Source organism: Vulpes vulpes, chromosome 10 (genome assembly GCF_048418805.1).
Source record: "Vulpes vulpes isolate BD-2025 chromosome 10, VulVul3, whole genome shotgun sequence".
In the NCBI taxonomy this organism is placed as follows: domain Eukaryota; kingdom Metazoa; phylum Chordata; class Mammalia; order Carnivora; family Canidae; genus Vulpes; species Vulpes vulpes.
The window spans coordinates 43,926,275-43,932,274 of record NC_132789.1 but is presented as its reverse complement, the minus strand read 5'-3'; the positions used below and the strand labels follow the sequence as shown (position 1 = coordinate 43,932,274).

The following is a 6,000-nucleotide window of genomic DNA, read 5'->3' as shown; positions in this document are numbered from 1 at the left end:
CAAGCCAGCAAGGCACTCCAGCAATAGATTTCTTTTTTTCTCTTTTTTTTTTTTTTAAAGATTTTATCTATTCACGAGAGACCCATAGAGGCAGAGACACAGGCAAAGGGAGAAGTAGGTGCCATGCAGGGAGCCCGATGCAGGAATCGATCCCAGGACCCCAGGGTCATGCCTTGAGCCAAAGACACATGCTCAAACACTGAGCCACCCGGGAGCCCAAGATGTTCTCTTTCCTGAGGGGGGCTCAAAGTTTAGTGGAGAAAACAGACATATAAATGGTTAACTACACAATTAGGTAATGCTGTATTGGAAGGAAAAAGAATTCAGATTTCAGTAGGATTAGTTTGAGAAGCCAGTGGGAAACTCAGGGTATGGTGACTACGGAACATCTGGAACAATATAAGTTGATGCCAAGATGTTGTTAAGGGAGTAAAGTGCACAGAAAAGATGTAGAAACCACCTGAGTTGGCCAGCTCGCTCAAGGAACAGGGTGTCTCAGGGAGAGAGACTGATGAGAAGAGAGAGAGGAGGCCAGAGCTGCAGGGTGGGTTTTGGGCCAGGCAAGGAGTGGAAGTGGGAGACAGGTAAGAGCTCCAGCATGGAGTATTTCAGAAACCGGGAGGAATGATTACATATTTTTGTATCCCTCTAATTCACCATTGTGTTCCTAGTATTTTTCCCTGGGCACCATGGCATGTAGCAGTCCAAAAATCTGTGAGTTGAAAATGAAGTCGAGGGGCACCTGGGTGGCTCCGTTGGTTCAGTGTCCCTCTCTTGATCTCAGGATCAAGAGTGTTGATCTGTGTTGTGGAGCCCACTTTAAAAAAAAAAGAGAGAGAAAGAAAATTAAGTTGAATCAAAACCTTTCAAGAAGCCCTACACAGCAAGCAGGGAAATACTCAAAGAAGGAAGAAAGAGTATACAGCCTGGAAGGAAGGCCACTGAGGTCAGCAAGGGCGAGGGCTGACATGACATGGTCCCAGACTTGAGCTGGTGAGCTTTTCTTGCAGGAAGAAAAGACTTTTCCCCCCGCGCCCCGCCCCGCCCGCCATCTTTATTCACATGGACTTTTTTTTTTTTAATAACTTATTTTTTTTTAAAACTTTATTTATGATAGTCACAGAGAGAGAGAGAGAGAGAGAGAGAGAGAGACAGGTAGAGAGAGAAGCAGGCTCCATGCACCGGGAGCCCGACGTGGGATTCTATCCCGGGTCTCCAGGATCGCGCCCTGAGCCAAAGGCAGGCGCCAAACCGCTGCGCCACCCAGGGATCCCCAAATGGACTTTCTTAACTTTGCTGTGGGGATGCAGAAACCGACCCGAACTAATTAATCTCTGCTCTCAAATAGCTCACAGTTTGGTGGGGAAGACCAGCACAGGCCTGATAATTATAAAATCAGGCGCAAAGAAAAAAAAAATCAGGTGCAAAGGTGCTGCAGAGTAGATATGGGGATGGGGGGGGGAAGCTAGTAAAGCCTCCAAAGGCTTCATACAAGAGGAGAACATTTGGGACACCTGGGTGGCTCAGCGGTTGAGCATCTGCCTTTGGCTCAAGGCATGATTCTGGAGACCCAGGATCGAGTCCTGCATTGGGCTCCCCGCACGGGGCCTGCTTCTCCTTCTGTGTCTCTCATGAATAAATAAAATAAAATCTTAAAAAGAAGAAAAGAGGGGGTAACATCGGAGCTCAGTCTTAAAGGTCGGAGTTCACCGGGGCAGGAAGTCCAGCGGAAAGTAGCTTGTGCACAACCCTGATAGGTGCTGGTGGCTCCCGAACCTGCAGATGCAGCAGGACGTTTATCATGCAGATTCCAAGCCTGCCCGGGGAGGGGGCACTTGTGGTTTGTTTAACTGGGCGAGTGGCATCCATTTTAAGGAGCTTCAGAGGACTACACTTTTTAGACCGTCCCTTCCTGCGCTCCCACGGTCGCGGTCGCGGGCGGGGGATGGGGCCACGCGGGCCCGGACCCACGGGGCTCCCGGGCGTCCTTAGGAGGTGTCCGATCACCGCAATGCAAACAGCTCCATTTTGAGTCGCGCTTTCAGGGCACCGGCCGCCCCCACGGGCCTCACTTTGTCGGACTCTCGCAACAACTCCGCGGCGTGGGGACTGCGGGCCGCCCGCCGGAGCGGGGACCCCGAGGCTCCCGCAGCGGAGACGCGTCGCTCAAGGTCACCAAGCGAGAGCGGCGGCCCGCCTCCCGGCTTCCCCGCCCAGGGCCTCGGCGACGACGAAGGGCGGCCGCCGGCGGGTGGGGCTCCGGCCCTCCCTCCAAGCCGAGTCCAAAATGGTGGGGGCAGTGGCGTCAGCAACGCCCCCGCCCCTTCCGTTCACCTCCCTCCTTCTTCCCCAGGCCACCCAGGCGGGGGGGAGGGGATGGCGACGCAGCGCCCCACGTGACTGCCGACAACCCTGCGCGTGACGCAAAGCGGCGGGCCCAACGCTCGCCTCGCCTTGTGGGAAACGTAGTTCGGCGCACCGCCGGCTGGGCTAGCAGCGGGCGGGCCGGGCACTACATTTCCCAGGAGTCAGCGGGGGCGACGCCGCCGCTGCCGCCGTCGGAGAGCGGGGACGCGGGGCGCGCTGTCGGGCGGGGGCGAGATTCGGGCCGGTTGTGCCGTTGCGAGGCTGCTGCTGCGATCGCTGCGGCGGGCCTGGTGAGTGGGGGCCTGTGATGGGGATAAGGGCAGCTCCCCCGGCTCCGGCGGTGGCGTGTTTTATTCTCTCTCCGCGGCGGTTGGGTCGGGGGCCCGGGCGGGCCCGGCGCGGGGCCGCTCCTGCGCCGCTGCCCCCAGGCCTCCTCCGAGCTGGCCCCGCTCCCTCTCCGGCTCCTCCCCCTCCCCGCCCTTCAGGGTTTCCCCTCGCTCCGGCCTAGCTCCCGACGCTCCGGGGCCGCCTTTTCTCCCTCCCCCCACCCCTTAAGCTGCAAGCCTGAGGCCTCCACCTCTTCCATCTCCCCATTTAGTCGCAGGAACCCCATTCTTTGAATTTCTCCTTTTCCCGGAACTCTGAGTGCAACTCCCCCTCCCCCCTCCCTCCCTCCGTCTCCATTGGCCTGGTTCTGTCTTCTAGGGCGCATGTGGCTGGCACTCGGTGAATGTTAGTCCTCCTTCCCTGCTTGCGGCCAGAGGAGGCATAGTCCAAATCCAACCTGCCGCTGGAACATCTGTGCGCCCACTCCTATCTCAGCCCTCTCGGGTTGGAGGTGAGGCCGACTTGCATTCCAGGGGGTCGCCGGCGCGCGTGTGTTGTGCCTGTAGGAGGCAATTTTTCTTTTTTCTTTTGCCTCCCTTTGCATCTCAGCAACTTTTTTTTTTTTTTTTTTTTTTTAAATCAGCTCTTCTGGTCGCCTTTCTAAATCTCAGGGGGTGGAGCCTGGCGGCAGGAGCCGGCGAGCAGCGCCGGTGCCCGGGAGTGCGAAGCGGTCGGTGGTCGTAGGGTGTCTACGGGGGTGGGGAGTGGGGGGGGGGGTTCATTGGATTGGAAGGGGAGCCTGCGGGTGCGGCAGAGCCTTGGCGGGCGAGAGCCAGGGAAGCTTCTGGGGGCAGAACAGAAAGGCGGATGGCGGGGCCAGCTTGCCCGGGTTCAGGTTTTGGCTCCGTTAAGCTTTTGATTTTAGGTCGAGGGGCTTCTTCGCTTCCGGTGCCTCAGTTTCCTTATCTGCAAAAGAGCGGTAAGTAGCCGCGGCAACTTTAGAGCGTTACTGCGAGGATTAACGGAGATAAAACTGAAAACCGCTTAGCTCGTTACCTGACGTGGATTAGGGTGCATTGTTATCATCATCCCCGCGGGTAGGGTATGTAGATTGTGGGCCCAGAGTGCAAAGGCAGGTATTAACACATTTGTATTTCCTTTTTTTTCTTTCCAATGCTCCCCCCCCCCTTTTTTTTAAATGTGGAAATACTGTATACCCGCATTTCCTTTTCCTTTTCCCTTTTCTTTCCTTTCGGATGCCCCCCCCCCCCCGCCTTTTTTTTAAATGTGGAAATATTGTCTGTTTGGTTATCTGGACGGCTTGATGTGTGTATCATTAAGCAGAAGCCTGTTACAAAGAGTCAGAAACGGTTACTGCCCATGAGCAACCTGTGGAGCAAATCGAGCTAAGTTTGCTTTTTGCTGGGAATTAACGTTTTGTGAACCAAGGCACACACTTCAGCAATATCAGAAACGGATTTATTCTGCAACCACTTGGGCTTGGTTGCATCTTGTAAAAGGTGTATTGAAGTTTCCAGAAGAAAACTGTTCCACTAAAAATCTTTGATGTCCAATGCAGGCCTGTCGCCTCGTTCTTTAACCCTTTTGGCACCAGTGACGGGTCTCCTGTTTTGGAAAGACTGATTTCTCGTTCTGCAGATGTACATACAGTCCTGTTTTCCTGGTGGTGGTGATAGTGGTAACAGTAGCGACAGTAGTTCTTTAGCATATTTATTAGTGTTAACACCAAGTTACAGGCATTCTTTGAATTTGGCTTAGCCAGTGAAATAATGGATTACAAAAAGAGTGTCCTGTTTTGTCCTGAGAAGTTGGAAGGAGGAAGCTTGGGATATTGTGGAGATTAGCACCCAGGTGGGGAGAGATACTGCTGGCAGAGAGGGAGCTGAAGACAAATGACTATTGTTTACTTATTTATTTTGAACGGATAGTCTCATCCACTAAGAATCTCAAGATGCTAGCCTATTTCTCGGGTGCAGTGACCTCCCGAATTGAAGGCAAAGTGGTTAATGCTGTTCTCTCAAATGTTAGATTTTTTTCCCCCCAAATGTTAGATTTTGATGGATTGCTTCACACACTCATCCTATAAACATTTAAGATTGAGTCAGTTCAGTATTTGGCTGATTGATTCAGCAAATAGTGTCTGAGAACACGCTCTACCGCCTGGCTCCTGCGCTAGGCTCTGGGAGTATGTGGTGGGGGGGGCTGTGTGAGACCCAAGGGGTCTTGCATTTGGAGAACTTCTAGTGGAGTAGGGGAAGATACAACCGGTAAGAAAATAAATGACAAATTGAGAAAAGTGATAAGGGAATATGAAGCAGGGACTCTAGTAGACACTAACAAGGGAGACCTAAGGTTGGTCAGAGAAGGTCTTTTGGGCATGACGACAGTTTTGTAGGAAAGTACATTCCATATGGAGGGAACAGCAAGAAGGTGGGGAGAATTGTGTGCTTTCAGAACTGAAAAGAGGCCCAAAGTAGCTGACACAGTGAGGAGAGTGGTGACCACAGCTGGACAGGTAAGGTGGTTTGGGGGAAGCCATTGAAGCCTTCTGATTTATATTTTAAAATAACCCTTGGGGCACCTGAGTGCCTTGAGCATCTGCTATTGGCTTAGGTCATGATCTTGGGATCCTTAGATCAAATCTCACATCGAGTCCTGCATGGCAGCAGCAGCATCATCACAGCATTGGGCTCCCTGCTCAGTGGGGAGTCTGTGTTTCCCTTTGTTCCTCCCTTTCCACTTGTGTGTGTGTGTGTGTGTGTGTGTGTGTGCTCTCTCTCTGTTCTCAAATAAATAAAAATCTTTAAAAAAGATTACTTTTGCAGAGGTATGGAAGATGGATTATGGAGGATATCATTTAAGTACTGCCGTACTGGTCCAGACCGGATATGGTAGTTGCCTGTGTATTGGTGGGAAGAAGTGGGGTGTTTGGAGAGGATGTAGGTTTAATATTCTTGGGATCAGGCCATTCTTTTTTTTTTTTTTTAATTTTTATTTATTTATGATAGACACACACACACACACACACACACACAGGCAGAGACACTGGCAGAGGGAGAAGCAGGCTCCATGCACCGGGAGCCCGACGTGGGATTCCATCCTGGGTCTCCAGGATCGCGCCCTGGGCCAAAGGCAGGTGCTAAACCGCTGTGCCACCCAGGGATCCCGGATCAGGCCATTCTTAATCTGTAGTCCATGGACTATAGGGAGCCCATGAAACTAAAATTTTTGTGAGCGACTGCATTTTCTCAAGGTTTGATAACTTCCGTGAAATTCATTAGTCTC

General features: G+C 52.5%; 1 protein-coding gene across 14 annotated transcripts in view; it reads left to right on the top strand.

The window, feature by feature from the left end:
* The first annotated feature begins 2,465 nt into the window (after window positions 1-2,465).
* The window catches only part of THRAP3 (thyroid hormone receptor associated protein 3), a 61,153-nt gene continuing 57,618 nt past the window's right edge, over window positions 2,466-6,000 (top strand). For 4 of the 14 annotated variants that reach the window (XM_072723834.1, XM_072723825.1, XM_072723831.1 and 1 more), the window contains exons 1-4: window positions 2,546-2,657; window positions 3,073-3,205; window positions 3,338-3,424; window positions 3,620-3,673. The gene's annotated coding sequence lies outside the window, so the exon portion shown is untranslated. Of the gene's footprint in view, window positions 2,658-3,072; window positions 3,206-3,337; window positions 3,425-3,619; window positions 3,674-6,000 lie in introns of all 14 variants that reach the window. The other 10 variants (XM_072723833.1, XM_072723832.1, XM_072723823.1 and 7 more) reach the window with 8 other exon arrangements.